This window comes from Microcebus murinus, chromosome 14 (assembly GCF_040939455.1).
Source record: "Microcebus murinus isolate Inina chromosome 14, M.murinus_Inina_mat1.0, whole genome shotgun sequence".
NCBI classification, from domain to species: domain Eukaryota; kingdom Metazoa; phylum Chordata; class Mammalia; order Primates; family Cheirogaleidae; genus Microcebus; species Microcebus murinus.
This window is the reverse complement of record NC_134117.1, coordinates 7,646,819-7,666,220: the sequence shown is the minus strand read 5'-3', so window position 1 is coordinate 7,666,220 and position 19,402 is coordinate 7,646,819.

Genomic DNA, 19,402 nt, shown 5'->3' with positions numbered 1-19,402 from the left:
TTGGTAACCTGAGAAAGAGAAAGAAGAGCAGTGAGAACAAGAGGTAAGTGAACAAGAGAGCCAGATATGCAGGCTGATGAAGATTTATTTAAAAAAAAAAATCCCCCATAGCAGAAAACAATCCACATTCCAGGATATGTCAAGACTGGCACAGGTTCACCTGAAACCCCAGCATATTCTAAGGACATAAAGTGGAAATGGAGGCTGTGTAGACAGACCTGGATTAGAATCCTGGCACTGCTACCACCAAGCTGTACAAACCCAGTGTCTGCATCTGTAGGTGGGCTCATGGACCTTTCCTCCCAGGACTTTGGACGATTGAGTCAAATGGTGTTCATTACAAGAATAAAACCAAGGCTGGCACATGCAGGCGTTCAATAAACAAGAGCTTAAAAATTTTTTCCAGATTCAGGATTTTGTGGTATTAGTAAGAGTGGCGAATGGGGGAGATGATAAGTGCTGAAGTGTGTTCTGAATTATTGAGAAAAAGGAGTCCATTGTACCTTTGGTAGCTTCAGCATAAATATCTTTATTGTATTTCAATACTTGCACAAATTGGTGAGACACTGACATTAAAATTTTATATTCTCAGGAGCATTCAGTTTCCCCATCACTGATGAAAGTCGGCATTTCAATATTTACTACAACTCCGCTGGAGTTTTAAGGAGATGGCTTGTCACTAAGTGAGAGTAACAGCATTTAGTTTTCTTGAAACCCAAGGATAAATTGCTTTTCTAAAATCTTGTCTGTTATTTAATAGTGCAACAGACCAAAGCCGAGCCGTGAAGTCGCTTGTATGAGTGGCTGGGTTCTGGTGAGTGGAAGGATGGTCTCTCCGACCTGCCGTATCCTCCCCTGCTCAGCATACACACTCGTGCTTCCTGGTAGCTCGCTGAGGTCCAGATAGCAACAGGGGCATTTGGTGATGCCGCCCAAGGGTGAGCAAGAGCCGTCGTGGTGCTCAGGGACTGAGGGGAGGCTGTCCCGGCAGTGTTGAAATTTGGTGGATGTGCTAATCGTAGCCTCCAAAGAACCCCTGCCCTCCTGGGTTGCTTTCCTTCCCTTCCAGAATGCAAAAGAGTGGAAATGCCTGAGGACGGACCACCGGGGAGCATCAGAGGCTAGAAAGAAGAAGGGGGTGGTATCTGGAGGGAGAAGGGGGTTTAGTTTCTAGTGACCATTGTGTGTGTGTGTGTGTGTGTGTGTGTGTGTGAAACAGAGTATGTCCCCCCAATAGCTGGGCTACAGTGGAAGAAAATGAGGGGTCCATCCCAACCCCCCACCTGCATGGGGTGCTGTGTGGGTGGAAGGTCTGGCTGGAACCCAAAGGCAAGGACAGCTCTAATAACCCTGTGGACTCTGTGCGTGTTTGGCCAGCCATCTGCGGGGGATTATTGGAGTGCAGCTGGGGGTACAGTTTTCCAGACTCATTGGAGTCATTCAATTGATATTGCCTGGGGACCTGCCACGTGCCCAGCCCTGGGCCGTGGGCTGGGGATACGGAAGGCGGGACCTGGTGTGGGCTCGGACAGAGACACACAAATCAAGCACAGCGAGATAGAGGCAGCCAGAGAGGTGCACACTGAGGACCTGAGGACAGGGGGCCATGGAGGGGACAGTCGCCTCTGCTGAGGGGCCGGGAGGGCTCACAGAAGACACCATCAATTCACTGGAGTTTTGCAAGCAGTCGGGGGCATGGAGCATACTTTACACTGGTTCTCTGGAGCCTAGTGCATGAGAGATCTAGCTCTGCAAACAGACAGAGCTGGGTTGGGATCCTGGGGGGCTCTGTCACTAATTGTGTGCCCTTAAGCTAATGACTTAACCCCTCTGAGCCTCAGTTTCCTTGCCTATAAATGGGGAGAATAACACTCCCTACCTTGTAGGGTTGTTTAGAAGGCTCCGTGTGGCAACTAAAGTGCAATGCATGGCACATAGTAATAATTATATTGGCATTTATAGAGTATAATAAATATAATATATGAGCAATGAAACAATTGTGGCTCTGGTTCTGCCAGAGCAAGTCACTTCACTTCTTTGATTTTGAGTACTCATCTGTAAAATGGGCACATTGGACTAACTGGCCTCCAAACTTCCTTCCAGCTTGGTCATCCTATGACATCTTGCCTGGCATTACTGGCAGTCTTCTCAAGTAGACCCTTTTGCTGCTAGATGCCCTTTGCACCCTCACAATGCCCAGAACCGTGCCTCACTCACTGTTTTAGCTTAGTAAATGTGACCTGAGTAATTATCATCAACTTGCTGTTTGCTTAAATACTACGTGACCATAAATACGGTTCTTATTTAAGGATTTCTTAAGGCACGTAAAACTTCGGCTTTTGAAACGTCAGTTACAGAACTAAAGAGGATATGAGGTTTTGAACTTGAAAAGCCTGACACGTGTCTGTGTTTTCAGGGCAGATAGACACGGGCGGCATGCTTGTTTCTGGCACCCAGAGCTGCACGTGGGCGGGGAGAAGGGCAGGCATGTGACTTTCTTGGAGGTGCTGGCTGCTCCTGTCCGAGGACCCACGCGGTACTCAGGGTCCCGCTGGCGTCCCCTCCTCTCTGCACGGCGGTGAAGGATGGGATTGTCTGCTCCCTCACTTCTTGCCCCGGCCCGCTCATCTGCCTTGTTAGTTCAGCGTGTGGCTGTCGCAGGCTGTAAAGAACCATCCTGCGGCCACGGCGCTACCCATCCACATCTCCACTCCTGGCCACGCGTCTTCAGTAAGAGAGATCCGGTCGCCAAACGCTTTCAAAAGGAGCAATCTCAGTAAATGAGTTATGCTCTAATAAAAAATTGATGGGCTATAACATCTGAATTAGGAGATTCGAAGAAGCACAAGAAAAGAATAAAGTTCTAATGGTTCCTATTGTTCCGGCACCGTCCCTCTCAGATCTTCCCTCGGTACACACAGAGCCCGAGGGGGCCTTCACCTGAATGTCCGAGTCCCCGATGTGGCTTCCCCTACGTCTGTAGGTGGATGGGGAATGCATTCTATTAACGAATGTTCTTGGACTTTATTAAAAGTGGTACCACTTTCCTCTTAATAAGAACGGAAAATGGTCCCAAATTTGAATCTGTTCTCATGAAGAAGATGGTATCAAGGATTGGAAATGAAACAAATGCATTTTTTTTTTCTTATTATAGCACTCACATTTTGGTGTTGAGGACTTCTCAGGGCCCATTCTTCCTTTCCTCCTCCTAGCGACTGCGTTTACTGTGCAGTGCAATGGCACAATTTCTCTCTCCTGAAAAAGGAGTCATTGCCATGATGTCTCGTGTTGTCTGTGGGGCTCCAGGGCATCTTCCAAGTCCCTAAATAGGTTGAGTTGAACAACTCTGCAGTGGGTGAGAAAATATCCTGCCATTCACAGGATGCGATTTTGCATAAAATGGCTATAGGACAATCCTATATAGAAGTAAGAATAGGATGCATTTCTACCTGCTGGTGACCACAGCATTGGGCTCACCTGGATTTTCAGGTTATGCTGATACTGCATCCGTTGGCTTTAAGTAAAAGACAGAAGGGTGAGAAGAAACCCACCAAAATCCCTAAAACCTTTCCGACATTGTAATGTCCCATTTGTGCCAACCAGAACCTCACGCCAGTGATCCGCTCAACAGTCGGGTGATGACATGCTTTTTGGGTACGATATATACACTAGGCCATTAGTCTGCAAGCAGCAGTTGTCAGCTTTGTTCCCATTTAGAGTAATTTTCTCACTAATATAGCATATTCTTCAGGGATAAAATGCATTTTCCGGCCAGATATCCCCCCTAATAGTGAAGTTGGTTTAATGATCGGGTTTCAGCCAAGGAAGGAAAGCCTGCGATTGCCGCTGGTTGTATATTGAAGCTACCGAAAATGAAAAGGCTTATTTTAAAACACATTCACATGAACAGGCAAAATCCTCTCCTTTCCAGATTAATGAAGCTCATTTGGAGAGAAACTTAGGCACGAATTTAAGAGCTAAGTAAGGTACTTAGAACCTTTCGGTGCAAAACTGCATACAGGTGTATATTTTTGAACTGTGATGACGGATGGTAGAGTTTTAATAGGGGCAGTGATGGCCTGTGAGCTACAAAAAGGGCAGGTGTCTTCAGGACACCCCTCCCTGAAATGACAACATATGGTGATTTTTTTCCCCCTCCATGTATAGGCCTTGGATATTCAAATCAATTAAACAATTAATTCCCACCCTGCAAACTGGCGTGTCAAGCTTCAGCCTGTGGCCGACTTATTTGGCTGAATTATAACCCCCTGGCAAGCAGCGGTTCCTCATGGAAAAGCTGGAGGAGTCTTAAGTACATGTGGTGAGTAGAGCTGCTATAATTAACTCCGCTTTGGACCTCCCCCCATTAATATTTTAAAGATTTTTAATTAAAATAATTACATGAATTTATGAAAACTACTCAAGCACCTAAAGTATTTCTGCAGTGCCCCTGTCTCGGGGGCTCCCCTTCCTGGTTGTCACTTGGGTATGGATTTCTACCCTGCCAATTATCACACTGGCCCCAGCTGGTGGGGGGAAGACTTATTTCCAAAACTGAGACCTCTGTCTCCCCTTGCCTTTGTAATCTAGGATTAGGAACTGCATGTCCACAGCTAGCATTCCATCAGCGCCGACGGCTCTTTTCTTTTTCTCTCCTTTTACCTTCTTTCCCTGCCCCTCCTCCTTTGAATTTCCTGGGATGACACCCCACAGACTAAGGCCCCCCCTTTTTCCCTTCCGCACTTTGGGTATGGAAGTTCCCAGGCAGTGGAGTGCAGGGTCAGCTAACTTTCTCTGTGAAGGACCAGATGGGAAATACCGTGAGCTTTGTGGGCCACACATGCCCCGATGCCACCGTCCACTCTGCTGCCACGGATAATATGTCAATGTTGTGTTCGCATAAAACTTTATTTATGGGCACAGGAATGTAATTTTTACATGTCACAAAACATTCTTCTTTTTACTTTTCTCCAACCGTTTACAAGCATAAAAGCCACCCTTAGCTCTCCTGCCATTAGAAAACATGCAGCAGGCTGGCTTGGTCCTTGGGCCGTGGTTTGCTGATCCCTGGTGCTGTAGGTTAAGAACAGGGCTCTTCATCTGGAGTTGGACTTGGGGGGTTCCTGTCCTGGCTCTTGCAACTCTAGCTGTGTGACTGTGGATGCATGGTCCGCCTTCTCTGTGCCTCAGCCTTTGCGTATAACATTAGGGGCGCTGTTAGGGGCGCTGTCCTCACGGTCCAGCTGCGACGATCTATGGAAAGAACAGGGCGCAGTGCCAGGCTCACCACAGAGTCACTAGGTTAGTGCTCGCCGAGGGGGCACCTCGTTTTGATTCTGGCATGTGACCTTGGACAAGTGACTTGATCTTTCTAGACCTTGATCCCTCATTCATTAAAAGAAACAAACAAACAAAACCCCAAATAAAGTCAGGCTTGGACTAGAACACCCAGGGGGACACATCTGGCCCCACGGGACCTGGTCCTCTGGGATGACTGTCACATTAGTTGGCAGCAGGACAGTGGGGCCTGGCAGGCTTTGCTGCTTGGTGAGTTCTGCTTTGCTTCTGCAACTGTTGACTGACTATGTGCTGAGCGTAGGGCATGCCCTGGAAGAAAGGACCAGTGTCCTTTTGTTTCTGGGACTAGCCCCCTTTGCTGAGCATTTCCGGCGTTGGGAGTACCTGGTGACCCACTTGCTGTCCTCCCTGGCCGTGTGCAAAGGGTGCTCTAGCCTCATGGCGTCACGAGAAAGTAACGTGGAGAGGTGAAGGCTGATCCCAAATCACTTGATTTGACCGAAGGTCATCCTGACTCCAAACCCCAAACTTCAGTCCTTCTGTGTGTGATCATTGCCACATCTATGTATCTTCTGTTGCCTACCTTCGTATTTTAAAAATAAACTTGTTCTTTTTAATTAGGGTCATTTTTCAAAAAAAAATTTCCTTTAAAACCAAATCTATTTTATACTATGAATTTGATGTGCGATTTATATTTTTACTGATAAACATTAAAATAAAGTAAAAACGAGCTCATAATGTAATACTATTAGAAATCATCTTAAAGATGGTGAATCAGCTATATTTGCTCTTCAGAAAACATTGCACTAGGCTCTTCGTCCCAGCTATTGAATAAATGTGGCCAGCAGCCTGGCATCAGGTGAGCCCTTAGGATGGCCCAGCCCTTCTCATGGCCTTGGGTACCATTTCTAGTTCCCATTTTCTCTGTGCTGGGAGCAGACCCCAAAGCCAGCTGCCACTCAGATTAGCTCCCTGGTCATCGTGCTGACTCAAGAGCTGGTCTCACCATCCTTCCTGCCATCCGTACATGCCACTTCATACAGGGATGTTCTTGACTTCTGAGTGCCTAGGTAAGTGTCCATTTTTGGTCCCACTTGCTCAACAGCTCAGTGCTGTGGGAACATTTTGAGACCTTCCGTCTGGGCCTCTTGCCAGCTGTCTGGCCTCACTCACACAAGCTGGACCCACTGTAGCCTCAGTCTGCTTACCTGCAAAATGGGGGCACTAGTAAAATCCGTCTCCCAGGGAGATCACAAGGCCATGCGAGGGGAAGGCCTGGAGAGTGATCACTCCCTAAGTAAGCGGAGGCGCGTCAGGAAGGAGCAGGGTGCGGAGGAGCAGATCTGGGATCCGCTGCCCTCACGGCCTCCTGGCTACGTAACCGGGCCGGCGACCGCGGTGCTGACAGTCTTGGCGTGGAATTACGGCCGTCCCTGCCACCTTCTCTGACTGCTCCCCATCCCCATGGCACTTCTTCGTGGAGGCATGGCTTCCTTGCGGACACACCCACAAATTGGCTCTTGCCCTGGAAGTCTGCCCACAGCCCAGCACCAGGCTCGGCGGCCAGGGCCGCGCCAGCCCCGCCTGTCAGAGGAGGCAGGCCCAGGTGGGCCAGGCCCCAGCCCAGTGCCGCCATTGACTCGTACTTGAATCCAACTCATCTCGATTTTATGAGAACCGTCCCTGAAAATCCCCGTGTTCGACAGACGACACCGGGGAACCGTGGAGCAGGCTCGCCATTTGAATAATCAGCCATTTAGTGACATGTCTAGCCTGGTTTAATGACTGAATCAGTGAAAGTATGACCCCGAGTGCCGGTTAACTTTTAAAATAGCTGTGCCCACTGCATGACACAGCCAACAGGAAGCCATTAAGGCCCTAGCAATTACCACTTCCATCCATCGGCAAAGTCCCTATTTTATTTTAATCTGCGTAAGTGCATTTTCTGCACGAGGTTAAAATATAAATCCCTTCTCCTGAACAAGACTGGTTTTCTGGCTGACTTGAGAGCACAATTTACAACTGATTTAATTTGTTCTTCACAAACATTCCTAATGACATTACCCCCGTGCATATACAGACAGCCTCCTCTTATTCCATTAACTCCCAAATCGGGTTTAAAGACCATATTGATGCTAGATGTTATTATGGGTGATTATCAAAACAACAGACAATGCGGCAAAGTGTTTACTAACTGGTTTATATATAATTTCTGTAATAACGACAACAGATGGTAATGCTACAAACACTAAATCACGCTTTTCGCTGCTGAGACAAATTGGCAGGCTGCAGCACAGAAATGGTGTACGTAGCTATCTACAGATGCTTCAGTCCTCGGCTACAGCGTTCATCTTATTAGGAAATGGGTCTGTTACCGCTATTACAGGTAATCTTTCCATTTACAATTACAAATGTATATTTTCAATGAAAATGGTTTTCCGCAGCTAAGCTGCCTGTAGGATATTTCCCCTCTAATTACCGCCCCGGCGAGTGCCCGCCCGGCCGTGCCGCGCGCAGGGCGCTGTTTGTCCTAGTTAATGGTGGCGGCTGCGTTTCAGTTGTGCTGAGATGGGTCGCCTCGCCAACACCCTCCACCTCCATCGAAAAGGCCACGACGCAGCCCCGGGCGGCGGGTCCGGCAGGACTTTAGATGCAGCGAGTGAACAGGGCGACAGGCAGCTGGCCGGGGGAGGACCCTTCCTCGCGCCCTGGTCCAGCGCCTGCGGTGCTCCAGCCATCTCCCGCACCCCCACACCGATAGCTCCGCCTCGCCTCTTGAGGACGGGGAGCAGCAGCCAGAGGGCCCTCGGGCAAGGGGCTTGTCCACGTCACAGAGAGGCCGGGCCAGGACAACCTTGCTGGACCCTGATTGGGAGGTGAATGTTTCTTTTGTCCCAAGCAGGAACCCTCTTCCACCCCAGGCACGCTGGGGGCTACCCCAGGGTGCCCAAGGCTACATGGCAGTGGCCCGAGGCTCAGCGACTGGTGGTGAGTGCCACACTCGGACTATCTCATTAAATTCGGCCTTAAATGAGGGGGGCGCCGTGGTGAGCGCACCGTGGTGAGCACGCCTTGCAGGGGAGGAACCCGAGCGTCCGCACAGTGGAGACCGCCGTGGGCCTGTGGCCGGGAGGCAGTAGGACGGGGTTTGAACTCGGGCAGCCGACTGAATCCCAAGCCTGTGGGCTGACCCATCTGACGCAATTGCCTTTCCAGGGTAAGGTGTCGGTGTCCATGTTCTCGTAGGAAAAACGACAGGGTTGAGTGTGGGGGCAAAGGGGCAGAAAGTGCTGTGGGGGTCTCCATGTCCCGTAGGGCCCTCGGCTTTCGGCGCCTTCAGTTTTTCCCACCAACGTGACAGCCGGTGCCCAGGCCTGGGTGCTGAAGCCACATGCCAGCTGGTGGGAGAAGGTGGTGTGGACGCACTGAGAGAGGGGCTGAGAGAGCACTCGTCTGGGCCACTTACCAACCGTGGGCACGTGGCCAGCCTCCTCCGTGCTTCGGTGGCTTCATCTGCAGAGGGAGAGTCGCATGGTGTCCGCCTCCTGCCAGCAGCGCAGTGTTTGTGGGACCCCGCGGTTCATGCAGTCAGGAATCAGAACAACGCCCTGCCCAGAGTAGGGGCCCCGGCAGGACTGGCTCCATTCACCGCAGCCACGCTGTTGTAGGACGATCGTCCTTCTGCCCTGGACGGCCCCTCGTGGGGTGGGGGTGTTTGCCTTGGTTGGCATGGCCCCCGTTTCTCAGTGTATCCCCATCCCAGCTCTGGGATCCTGGACTGGTGCTTTGGCGTGAATTTTTTTCTTTCCTTCCTCAGTTGAGGCCCTCCTGAGGCTGAGCTCTGGCCCCTGAGGTCAGAGGGCTGCTATGTGCCTCAGGTCACAGCCGCAGAGGATGTCTTGGTGGGGTTGGGTGGGGTGGGGTGCACTGAGTGAGGGGCACATTATTAGGCAAGGAAACTGAGGCCCAGGGTAGAGGCGGTTTGCTCAAGGTCCTGCAAAGCTGGGACCAGGCCTCCTTCCCCATCTCGAGGGCCATCTTGAGTGGGACGTGCTGGGGGTTGCAGACACTTGCGTGGTGCTGGGCCCTCCGCCACCTCCTGCCAAGCATCGCTGTGGCTTCTCATCTCCAGTGACTGTGGGGTCCTCTTGGGAGGCCAGGCTGCACCTGGCACTTCCCTGCGGCCTGCAAGACCTGGGCCTGCATGGTCTACACCAATGTGCCCAGCTTCTAGGCCAGTGGGGGCTCTGTTAGGCCATGGGGGGTAGCTTCTTGATTGTTTTGGGGGAGTGGGGGCTACCCTGGCGCCCCTCCCACAGTAGATTTTGGAGGCAGCCGTATGCCTACCCCTAGCTGAGAGCAAGTACCCAAAAGAACCCGGCACGTTTCTCATGCTGGGAGCAGGTGAGGCAGAGAGTGATTCCTTCCCGGGCACTCCAGGTACTGGACCCAAACCTGGCCCAGGTGCCCAGAAGGCCTCTCCTCCAGTGGCCCCCAAACCATACTCTACCTGGGTGGTTGTGATATGCATTTGTGTGAAATGCATCTCTCAGCCCCCTCCCCAGGCAATGAGTGTTCAGGGAGTCGGAGCATGTCCTGCACTCAGCACTGGCCTGCAGGCCGGACCCGCTGTGTCCCTGGTGCCCAGCAGACTCCTCCCGCTGCCTCCCAGCCCGCAGGGCGGGGCTGCCCCGAGGACTGACCCGGGACAAGGTCCTGCCACGCTCCAGTGAGAAGCCAATCACGCACTTCCTGATGACCATTTGTGAAGGGACAATGAATCGCTTCCTCTCTGTAATTTTCTGCATGGAGGTCTCTCTATTGTCCCCCGGCCACGTCCCCCTGACCTCAAGGTGGCCCCTGCACCCTGACCACACTGCGCTTCTCCTCACCTGCACAATGAGCTGCTGTTCCGGGCAGAGGCTCGTCACAAATGAGTAGTGCCGTCCCTCGTGGCTGGGAGGAAGCACCTGGTCTGGGTAGATTTTCAGAAGGACCCGCCTGGGCTTCCGTCCCATCAGGCATGCGCTGGAAAGAGAAGCAACTCCCAGAGTGGGATGCCCAGACCTTCTGTCTTTTTCTACCCTGGAATTGGGTTTTTGCCTTGCCAGGGCCAAGCAAAGAAGCCTCTTGGAAACAAACTGGAGTTTAAATCCCAGATCGTGACTTATATGACCATGGGCAAATAACTTAACCTCAGTTTTTTAATCTTTAAAGTGGAGATAATAAAACCTCTATGTGAACACAAAATAGGCTCTCATAAATGGAAGCTCTGATTAGCCATGTCTGTGACCCCCATGAGACTCAGGGGAATGAGTAGGTATTCAACATTTCTTTCCAGAATCCAAGTCCGTGAGAAGGTTGGCTCTGCCTCCATCATCTGCTGTTCCTGCATCAGTGGACGTGAATTTGAAAGCCTTTCCTTGGCTGTGTTCCAACCAAACTCCTAGCCATAGATTGGTTTTAACCCCTTAACCATTCCGAAAGGAGGAATTTCTTTGTATGGAATGTCACATGCTAGGTGGGGTGTGTGAGCATGTTATCTGGGTTACACAATATGAAAGGAAATGTCTGAGTTTTTACTGAATAAAAGTCAATCCATTGTGATGATATTTTCTCTCAACAGGGAAGGTTTTCCTGAAATATCACCAGACGAAATATTATGGGATAGTAGATAGAAGACTGGAATTGGACAAGAAACAGGCCTGGGAAAAAGTTCTTGCTCTATCCTATCCTAGTCTGGGGACCTTGGGCCTCAGTTTCCACATCTGTAAAATGGGGGTAGGGTTTGGACGAGTTGACACATAAGGACCCTCTGATATTTCCTGTGTCTGCAACTATTGGGATGTCTGGTAAAGCAGAAAGAATCCTGGTTGGTAGAAGCTTCCCTTGAGGCTACCATCTGAGTCTCTTGTGGGCTGCCACAGCAGGCTTGCAAACTGCCTTAAATGTACACACAGCCCAAGACAATTGCATTCTCCTTCCCGCACCGCGCCAGGCAGGCATAATTAGCAGACATGTTGCATGGTGTATCTGGCATATCTAGCAGATTTTTAAAAATGACTTCCAAAAGATTATAAAAGACTTTAATTAGAATTTCACAAAGGTGGAGCCAGAGGATTTGCTAATTGCCATGCCATATTTTTATTTTTTTTCAGGGTTCGGAGCAGCTCCAGAGATACGAAAGAGCGAACAGTGTTTTAAGGCCACGGTACAATGTGACAACAGTGATAGATATGCTAATTTCTTCATTCACTCCACTTCACTTCTTTTATTCTTTCCAATTAAAGCAAATGCTACTGAAACTGTAATTAAGCCAGGGCTGGGCCCTGATTGCCTGCTGTTTTAATGAAACCCTATTGATTTTTCTTTTCTTTCTAATGGCCACACATGGTGCTCCATGGTCAAACACATGCCCTGGTAGACTGTCCTGGGAAGGCTGAATTTGGGCTGGTAAGATGGAGGTGCGGAGGAGGGCACAGAAGGGAGGACTCACTGACGCCCACAGCTGTACCACCATCCAGAAGGGATGAAATGCATCCAGTGAAGAAATAAAATTCCCTTTTATTCTAGTGCCGTTTCCGTAAGGAGCAGTGTGTTAGTTAAACTCTGCGGCTTAACTAAGCCGGATGTTAAAAGCTGGGCGATTTGGAGCCCTGGAGATATATATATATATATTCTTGACAGATGTTCACGAGCCAGAGAACAGTTTTGGAGACAAAGTATTGGAAGAACATTTTACTTCTCTTTGCCAATTAATTTGAAAAAGAAGTTTTTTATGCACGGGCCATCTTTCTGAGATTGCCCTTGCACCCCGTCCCCGCCCTGCGCAGCGACTCCTCGGACGTGATGTGAGAATGGTGGCGGCAGCAGTGCTGGCCATGAGCACGACTGATATTTAGTGGTGCAGATTATCATTCTGGTCAGAAAGCATGGCTTCAGATCTTGTCATCTGGTTCCCCACACCTAGCAACGGCCGTCACCACGGGGGACCTGGTAAGGAGGCTCGGGCTTGTGTTTCCGAAATAGCTCTAAGTGTCGGAGCAGAATCATGCTCAGGCGACAGGCTGGACGCAGGCGGAGGCGGCTGGGAGCAGAACGCGGTGTTTACCAGCTGGCTCTGACCAAAGAATTTACTGGGGCCTTTTTGGGTTGCCGGGAGTATTGGAAGAGGGACGTGGGTCACATCCCGCAAAGGACAGTATCGTGTTCTCATTCTTCTCTTCCCTCTTTTTCACTTTGCCTCTTTTTCACTTGCCTCTTGCCTCTTTTTCACTTCTCCCTGCCAAATTTTCATTAGTTTGCAAACTTCTTACGACAGGGAGCGTGAGACTGGGTGAGAGTCCTAATGCATTTGAGCAGACACATTGCTGTTCTGTAGGAAAGATGCTGGGCAAGGAGGGCAGATGCATGCCCTCCCCCCATCCCGGCCGAAACACTGGGCAGCAGCTCTGTCGTCACCAATGTCACCCTCATCGTCACCTCTCCGACGTGTTGACTGCCTACTGCGTTCTAGGTGCTGACTAGATGCTTTACTTGGGCTATACCTCATTACAACCCCATTATACCTCCATCAAATGGAGAGAGAAAACAGGCCAAGGGGAATAGTTGCAATTATTAAAGTTACGTAGCAGAGGCAGGGAATATGGGTAAGTTAGTTGCTCGCCAGGTGGGGCAAAAAAAGAATGGGCACTGTCTCTGTAATGTGGGTTCAAATCCTGCTTTCGTCACGACCCCTGGGGCTTGGGTGACCTGGCTTCATTCTCCCTTGCAGGGTAGTCATCCTCTCCTCGCCCTGAGCAAGATGTACGCTTACTCCCAGGCAAGGGCAGGGCAGGGCTTGTCCACCTGGGCACACTGGCATTTGGGGTTGGGTGGTTCTCTGTGGTGGGGGGAGGGGCTGTCTTATGCTTTATAGGGTGTTCCAGAGCATCCCTGGCCTCTCCCCACCAGATGCCAGTAGCACACCCCTGTCGTAGTCCTGACAACTAAAAATGTCCCCAGACATTGGCAAATGTCCCCCAGGGAGCAAAATTGCTCCCGTTTGAAAATCATTGGTCTAGGCATTTATAGTTTGTTTGCTTGGGGCTAAAAACATAGTACCTTTTAAAAACACGCACACCAAATGCTTTGTTTTACTCTAATGGCCTATGCCAAACAATGGTGTAGCAACGTTCTTGGAAATAAAAACGAAAATTCAAAATTCAGACGTAGACCAGAAAAAAAGACCATACTGATTTTTTCATTTGTTTGTTTTTGACGGAACTAGAACTTTTTCCAAGGGACTTTTCAGGAAAGGGCACAGACCGGGAGTCAGAAGACCCGTCCGCAACCACAGTCTGCGTGTCTTGCTAGCCGGTGTCTTGGTGAGTCCCACGTCCCTTGAGCCATGAGTTTTTGTCATTAATGCGAGGAAGACGTTATAGTGATTCATCTCTGAGGGTCCTGGTAGGACTGACATTCTTAATAATTGAACAGAAGCATAATGAGTAGTACAAATGTGGAATCAGGGAATTTCTAGTTATGGGCAGAATTCACAACATCTGAGCAAGGCAGGGAGGGCGAGGGAGGGAGCAGGGGCGTGAAGAAGATGCAGGTAACTGATGGGAGAAGCTGGCGCCCCCAAATTCCCTGCACATTGCTAATAGTCACTCAAGTACCTGGCTCAAATCAGCGGAAGGTGTCCACCCACGCAGTCCCGTGGAGGCCCATCTCTGTTCGTGTAAGAAGAGCTATAGGGATGATCGAATTTGTTGTACAGATTCGTTTTGCCTCCACATCAGGAAGGCATGATTTCTTCTTCTTAAAAAAACGTTAGTTGTTTTGCGGTTCGGGCCCACTTGTATCCCGCCCTGCTGGCACTGCTCGGGGTCGGGGAAGAAGGCGGGGTCTTGGGCTGCTGCAGGGTTCTGGAAGCAACGGTGTGCACGGCACCTCGAGAGTGGGTACCAGAGCGAAATCCCCCAGACCAGAGAGAGAACTTGGAATTGCTTAAAGAGCAAGGCTAAGTTCGTTCAGTGCCGCTCTTCTCGGGGCTGTTCTCCAAAAAGCAGAGTGCTGAAGGCTGTTTCTCCCCTAAGTAGGGGTGAAATAGAGGGAGTACGGCCGCCCTTTCATAGTGCCTCTTTGGGAAAGAGCTGGCTTCCTAATGGGCACCCAAACACCCTCCTGTCCACTTGCTTGGTCTTCATTTCCTCTCTTAGAACCCGCATCTGTAGGAACAAACCATTTTTTTTTTGAGAACCTCACAGAACCAGTGACCTTCTTTTTACAGATAAAGAGGAAAGCCAGATTTTTTAATTGGTTTTTAAAAAATAGCATGTACTTTTGACAGAGACGAAAGACCCTCTTCCTGGATGTTAGCTCTGACATCTTGCTTGTTAGGACCGGAGAGGGAAAAAAAACGGACCCCGGGAACGGAACGGCGAGGACCCTGGAAAAGGGGCCACCATCCTGCCACCGTCGAGTTCTGTCAACTGTCAAGTTAATTAGAACGAAATTAAAAACACATTTGCCAAGATGTTCCGCAGCCAAACCAGTTAAATAGAGATTTTAACAAAATTGAAAGCATATTATACTGAGATTTGTGGATTCTGGCCCGGTGAGTGAGTGCTGAAAGTGTGATAAAATAACAAAATTGCTGCCTAATAATCTATAGAATAATATTGTCAACTAATGGATTATAATAAAATAAAAGCTGTTATTAGGGTAAAACATTATAAAAAAAATCCAACTTTTATTTGCAGCACCTCCCCCTTAATGGTTTGGAGCATTTTGAAAGGTAATTTAAACAAGTACATTGTGTCCTTATTGAAACGGCTTCATCTCGCTGGCTGCTGAAAATGGCTTTAACCATCCCTCTGAACAAAAGCGCCCCTAATAAGACAACAAAAAGCCCAAAGCAATGGCCCAGCGGCAGCGCGCTGCGGCGCGGCGCGGGCAGCCTGCTAAGGCGGAGGCTTTCTCCTTGCATGTAATTAGATGAATTAAAAGGACAAAGTGGTTAATGTAACTGTTGTCCGGGAGGGGGAGGGGGTCCCCGCCAGCCTTTTTCATCCCATCCATTTCAGACAAGAGCCCGTGGCTTTTGCTTCAGCAATGCGGAGAAGAATGTTGGCGGGAGGGGAATTAACAAGCTTAATCTGCGAGGAATCTGCTCCGAGTCACGGATGAAATGTATCTCGAGCGACGAAAGGCTAGTCATTCCTGCCTCCCTTTTATATGCCTAATAAAACTCACAATAAATTAACTGCCTCTGAGTTTGCAGCCAGGCTCTGTTAATCAGGGACGAGGCACAGGCAGGCTTCAGCCCGTGCGCGTCAGCTGTGCGGCCGGCCGGGCCGCCCCCTCTCACGAGCCTTCCTCCCGCGTCCATGTTTCCAGTACTGGTTCACCCCTGGCTTTCTCGCCTGCTGGTGGCACGGGAGTGACAAGGGAGGTGTGTGTCATCCAGGCAGCTCACCTGGCTGAAACCGAGAAGGACCCTGGGGAGAAACTCCCTCCAAGACACGTTGATTTGCGTATCGGCAAATCACCTAGCTGGTCTCGGGATGTGTCCTTGATAACTGTGGGCCTCGTGTCGCCTACTCTTCACACTGGCCTGGCAGGACCGCTGCCATTGTGGTCACGTCTTGCAGTGGAAAGAAGCACCAGCTGTCACATGGGCCCCTAGTTTCATTCTCTGTAGGATCGGGAACGTGGTCCCATTCACGTTCAGTGCCTGAGAAACTCCAAACTCGGCAGCCAGGCCCGTGACAGGGACCCGCCCCGGCCCGCCTGCCATCTTGTGCTCTCGGCCTAACATTGACTCAAAACAGCAATGCGGAGTCTTCCTTGACCTGTTGGCAAAATATGACTTTGTTTTATTATAAAAAATAGAAAGTAGAAAATTAAATTTATTAGCTCCAATTACGCAAGGATTCATCTGGCTGGTTAATGAAGCCGCGCGTGATGCTAACGAGATAAAGGCAAAGGAGTCACGTGCGCGGACCCGGGGCTGCAGGCGGGCTGTGCCCTGCTGCGTGCGCGGAGCTGCGGAGCTCTGTGCCTCCGGTAGGAGGGCGTGGAGCAGGGCGGGGGGTGGGGCGAGGCTGGGGAGGCTGGGGGGCTCTGTCTGCTTCTCAGGGAGATCTGAGTCACAGCCTGGTGACACTCCAGGGGGCTGGGCGAGTGAGCCCCCGGCCCTCCTGTGCCGTTCTGGGTGTGGGGAGGGCTAGTGGAGGCTTCAGTGGGAGACCCGGGCCTGTGGCAGAAACAACAGAAACGGCGCCAGGCCACTCGGGGAAGGTCGTGCTCGAGGCTCAAGGCTCCCTGAGGCTCTGGGGCTTCAAGCCACCTTTGGGCAGGGGACAGGTGTCCCTAACACCTTTGGGTAGTTAGGGACAGAGACAGTGCAGAGGGTCCATGCTCTCTGGCCTCAGCCATTTGCTGAGTCACTGTTGGGTCCAGCCTACTTGACATCAAGAGCTGGCTTGCTGTGGGGGTGAAGGATGGGTCCCGGAGCACACGCCACTTATGTGAAAGGGCTTCCAGACTTTCCACTCACTTCTGCTGACCAAACAAGCACTTGCGGGGGTGGGGGGGTGTCACTGCCCGAGCTGCCCACTGTAGGTCTGTTCTCTTACCACTTTATACTGTCTCTACTTTGCTTCTTGGAACTCTGGTTTTCTTGGGCTCTCAGCCCTAACTGGCTGCCGGGGAGGTGGGCCTCCAGCTGCTGTCTGCATGGCCATAGGATGACTCTATGATTTTGTCCACCTCTTGGACTGAAGCCGATCCTCATTCTACTAAAAACACTCATCAAATAGCAAGAATAATCCAACTTTGGAGCCTGTTTCTATGCTGCGTGATGAAAGGGACACTTTGAGTTCAAATCCCACCCCCTAACTTGCCACATGACTTCTGAGAGCCCCTTCCCCTTTGGGGGCTGGTGATGATAACGTACTTTGCTGACGTCAGGGTGGCTGTGGATGACGCTCGCATGAAATGGTATTCATTCATGAAGGTTCTCTGGAAAGGCAAGTTTCCAAGGTGTTAGGTAATATGTCCATGACCAAATGTGAGTTCTCTTTCCAGTTTTGGGAATCTTGGGAACAGGGAGCATCTCTTACACCTGTCAAGTCCATGCTTCTAGGAGTTGGGCCCAAGAACTGGGCCATTGGCTTGCCCCTGCAGGCTGCCCACAGGGGACCTGGTGCCCAGTGCAGCCAGCCCGTCGTGTGGCCCATGGGCAATGCTGAATGACCCCCACCTAGCAGGTCACCTTCTCCCCGTCACCCACAGAGATGTGTCCCCACCTCCTTCCCCTCTGAGGATCTGTGCCTGTGTTACTACTGTTGCCATCAATATTGTCCTAATCTTGGTCGTTACCATCTCAGCCACAATTGGTTGAGCACTTGCTACATGCCATGACTTTCCAAATGGGATTCCCATTTAGGAATTCTTTATCAGCTGGTTCCTGGTTTGGAAACATTTGTTCCTGTCTGTCTCTCTGTCTCCGAGGTACAAAATGCATCTTAATCCTGGGCAAGACTGTGAGTCAGAAAGAATTCTGGATAACTGAGGTTCATCTGTGCCTCCCACGGCCACGACTGTTGCTTACAGTCGTGAACCAGGAGTCAGGAATGAAGATGGGAATTAAGAGGCATGATCTGGAAACACCCCAGAGTCTGGGAGTCTGGGCCTTTCTGAATGTGGCCAAGAGCTGCAGCAACCTGGCTCCCACAGGCATTAACATTGAATCTTTTACTAAAAGACTAGAATTTGCAAAATTATGTTAAGCCAATTAACAAGGTGAATGGACTTAGGACCTCATAAAAATGGTCATTTTTTCCAATATAATTTAATATAAACATGTCATTTGTAGGGGGAGAAATCTTCCTATTACATCTTCTAAGGAAATCAATGGAAAATGAAAGTCAATCAAAATGATGTTTAATATCTATGTGAAGCTTAAAATTTAAATAGTAAAAATATTGAAAAAAGGAACATGAATAATATGCTTCTTTGGAGCGTGGGGTTTGCTGTGGTTGTCATTGTTTTTCTTTTTGCTCCTTGGTAAGCACTGTGTTTATTTTATTTTATTTTTTTCAATTTTTTTTTATTTCAACATATTATGGGGGTACAAATGTTAAGGTTACGTATATTGCCTATGCCCGCCCTCTAGTCAGAACTTTAAGCATGACCATCCCCCAGACGTTGCATATCTCACTTATTATGTTTGTATATACCCATCCCCTCCTTCCCCCCTCCACCCGCCTGACACCCGATAAATGTTACTCCTTTATGTCCACTTAGGAGTTGATCCGTTAATACCAATTTGCTGGTGAGTACATGTGGTGCTGGTTTTTCCATTCTTGGGATACTTCACTTAGTAGAATGGGTTCCAGCTCCATCCAGGAAAACAGCACTGTGTTTAGTGTGGAGGAGGGGGAGGACCGGGAGGGGCAGGCAGAGACGGCTGCCCTGGGAGCCTCAGGGGTGCCAGGCGAGGCCGAGGTCCGGGATGCAAGGTCAACAGGCTTGGTGCATGCATCGTGGGGTGGCCCCTGGGTGCTGCTGGGCAGGGCGGGGCCCAGAGCTCAGGTTCTGAGCAAAGCCCAGGAAGTCTACACACAAACGCAGACACAGGAAGAGCTTCAGGGACAGGGTGGGCAGTGTGCCTGGGGGCGGGTAGCCAGGTGAGGGCAAGACTGACCGGTAGGCGAGTGCTGGAGAGTGAGACGTCCGGCCTCCTTGACCTTGCAGTATGTCTGTGACTCGTGCCAGAAAGAGCAGCCAGAGGACCCTGAGGAGGCCCCGATCTGGGAGGCAGGGGAACGTGCTGACTTACTCTGCTTGCCTCTGCTTCCTGGTTGAAAGAGCGACAACCCTTTTGTCTTAGAGACTGGACGTGGGTGGGGGTGGGCACACCCCAGACTCTAGGCTGGAGCAGCAGCTCTTGCATCAGAGCAAAACCGGGACTGGCGGGGGAGCCATCCTCAAACATGAATTTGGTAAATGTAACATTCAGACATTTGAAAAACACAGAGTGGGCATTTCTGATAGACGGCCCCGCTGAGCGTCACAACAGAAGCCGGTCGTCCCGGCGCAATCGTGCCGTGCC